A 3,197-nucleotide genomic window follows, 5' to 3' on the forward strand; every position below is an offset into this window, starting at 1 on the left:
CAGTGAGGACAGGGACTGTGCCACTGTGCTGCTTGCAGGGCCCTGGGACCTAAAGGACCCTGTTTATACAGGCACTGCCCTGTCCCACACCCCAAGGGCCACTCACATCACCTTTCTAAAACCTGAGACCCTGCCATTGTTTTTATTAGGAAAGCTGGTACTTAGGGTGCTTCATGAAATGCCTTGCAAGACTAGGACACGAAGGGCATGCTGTAGTGTCTGGCAAAAAATGCTTGTGGAGAAGAGAGGCAGAGTTTGTGTTGAAACTGTTAACCCCTTTTCAGTGTCCGCTTCATTGTGCCTTTGGGCTTTTCCTTAAATCTGTGCTCTGTGGCACCTTATTTGTTTGTTTATATCGTGTTTAGTAATCCTTGATAATGTCGTGTGTGAGTGGTGGATGGGGCTAGATAAAGTCCCTTCCAGCCTCAATTATTGTGTAATACAGATGCACAGAGAGATGCCTACAAAGACTTCTGGAAACAATAAATGAAGCAAAAACTTTTAGCCTCGTTGAAAAATACTGATACAGGAGAAAGCTGCGTGGTTGTATATATAGAAAGGGTCAGTCTTTCCTTACTAGAGATAGTTTTTGATGACTTTGGAATGGAAATATTGAAAAAGGCTCATCAGCTCATTACCAAACAACCATGTAGTGCTTGCCTCTGCCTTGAGTTCGGTTTGTGGCGAGAAGCCTGTGGAGTTTCTTTGAGAATTCAAATGCAGTAGAGCAGAGAAGCGTTTTCTGGAACAGCTTTGTAAAATTGGCTTTGTTTTTTGTTACATTTGGCATCTGCGTTTGCTGGACCTTATGGCATAACTGAGTCGTGTTTCTCGTGGAAATTATTTGGATGTGACCTTACTGCTTTTATTTTGGCTGCTACCTGGAGCCCTAAAGACTAGTAAATGTTGGATGCTTACATTTAACTGGAGCTAAGCAGAAATTTGACAAACCTTGGGTGCCTTCAATTTGCAGCCTTTTGATATACTTTTATTAAAAAAATTATAGCTGGATTTGCCTTTTTGGCGAGTCTTTGTGTATGGCATTCTAAGCTAACAAAGCCTAGCTAAGCCGTAGGATGGATTATCGAAAAATCAAAGCTAGCTCTCCTAATAGCGACAATGGAATCCTGCCTGGTCCAAGCCTTGCTGTGACACCTGGGAGGCCCGCACTCCAATATGATAAAGTATTTTCTTTGAGAGAAGGTCACCAAAAGTTCACTTTTACAGAGAGGTTCTTATTCTCGGTTAATGGGGCTCCCTGTTGCATGGTCCTGCAGTTGCTTAACATAAAAAGGATGGATTGTCAAAGAAATTACCTTTAAAGTTCCTCCCTGGCAAACTTATCTAAAAGGACAGACCAAGCGTTCTCTCCTGGCCAGACTGAGTGGTCCATGACCCAGGCACCCAACCTATCATGCCCTTTTGCACTTCTGCAGTTTAGAATTTGTCAGCATTTTGATTTTGACCCCTTGGTTCTGGGCAAGTGCTGTTCTTTAGGGTTGTTATTTTATAATAGAATCTCCTACCTGCGTTTCAGAGCAAGCCATTTGATCTTTTTATGCCATGGAAATGAAGACATTTCCAGTCCTTAGGGGATTTTTCTAGTCCCAACACAGCAGATTTATAATTTAACATGAAATATTGTGTGCTTATATCATATGTGAGATGGACTATGTCCTTTTTTGGTCCTTAAGAACTAAACACAAAACCAAAATAGAAGCAGAGCCAGACTTGGCCTTTTTTTTGTGTGCATTACACATGTAATTTCCTGCGTATGTAATTGATTCCTAGTCATAGCTGGGCCCCGACCCAACTGAAAGACTGTGGGGATTATTCTTTCTGGTCCCTTTCTGACTTAGCTGACTCATTTTTCCCAGAAAAAGGAGAGATGGGAGTAGGGTGCTAGAAGCACATGACCTAAGGCCAACGTCATCTGCTGGGAGAAATAGGTATGGGCTGTTTGGGCTTGCTTTAACTTGATTTTTCATGTATGCATAGAGGTGCTTGAAGAAGGTATTGGAGAAATTTAGTTAGCTTTTAAAAATTACTTTGTTTTTGCATAGAAGGAAAAAGTAAGAATATCAGCCCAGATTTTTATTTGGGCTTTTGATTCCAGTGGAGCTACACTGATTATTATTTTTTTTTTTTAATAATACTGGCATTATATTTTTGTAAATTAAAACACTAATTGGAGCATTGTTACCGTGTCATTATTTTCATTAAGAATTACTTTAGTTAAATCTCCACTAAGAAACATTCTGCGTCTCAGAAGATGACACAGTTTTTCATAGGAAACTGGTAGAACTTTGTTCCCATTTTGGACTTGATCAGTAAAGAGCATTGCAATTATGCTCTTAGATCCATGATGTTGATGTACTAATTTAGGTAACAGAACTTGGATGAAGCTTTAATTCCCAATATTCAAAACTGTCAGATTGAATCCGGTAGAGTAGACATGTAGCTTTTCAATTCATTTTGGTTTTGTGTTTTCCACCTAGTTTTCGGAGCAGGCAGTTGCATCTTTTTATGCTACAGAAATGAGGATGTTTCCAGTGGTTTGGGCATTTTAGGATTCCAGCAAGAGTTGTCCTCCAACTGAGAGGAGGAGCTGACCCAAGAACCCTTCTGAGCAGTGCTTGACAAATTGTGAACCTGGCCATTACAGGGTTTATCATCAGTCTTGCAACAGGAATAGTTGCATAATTTATTTTGCAGTATGAGCTCTGACACACATCTCCTGGAGCTTCTGGAGGGATACAGCTTGGGATGGCAGTATGCTAGCAGGGCTGCAGGATGGTTAATAATTTTTTGAGCAGTGACCATTAGAAGGCATGTGGGAGACATGGTTAGCAGCAGAAAATCAAGTTCTGCTCCAGTATGCAAAGCTGTGATGGCTCTTCTTTTCATATCCCTCACTAGTACAGTTTAGGATAATTAACTATGAAAGATAATACTCTGTTTTCAAGTCTTCTAAGATTGCTTGGAGTCTTTCAGATCACATAAGTGGGCTCTGTGTCAGGCCTGTGTACTTAAAGCTGTCATGCTTGACTGTGAAGTCAGCCCAGCTAACCTTTATATGTGACCCCCCCTTTATTTTTTTAATGTATAATATATACCACTGTCTCAACTACCATCAGTCTTTCCAGTGGCCAACCTTGTGTTTCCGATGACATGAACTGGGAGTGAGCAGCTTTCCC

The sequence above is a fragment of the Fulmarus glacialis genome, unplaced genomic scaffold, assembly GCF_000690835.1.
Source record: "Fulmarus glacialis isolate BGI_N327 unplaced genomic scaffold, ASM69083v1 scaffold969, whole genome shotgun sequence".
Classification (NCBI taxonomy): Eukaryota; Metazoa; Chordata; class Aves; order Procellariiformes; family Procellariidae; genus Fulmarus; species Fulmarus glacialis.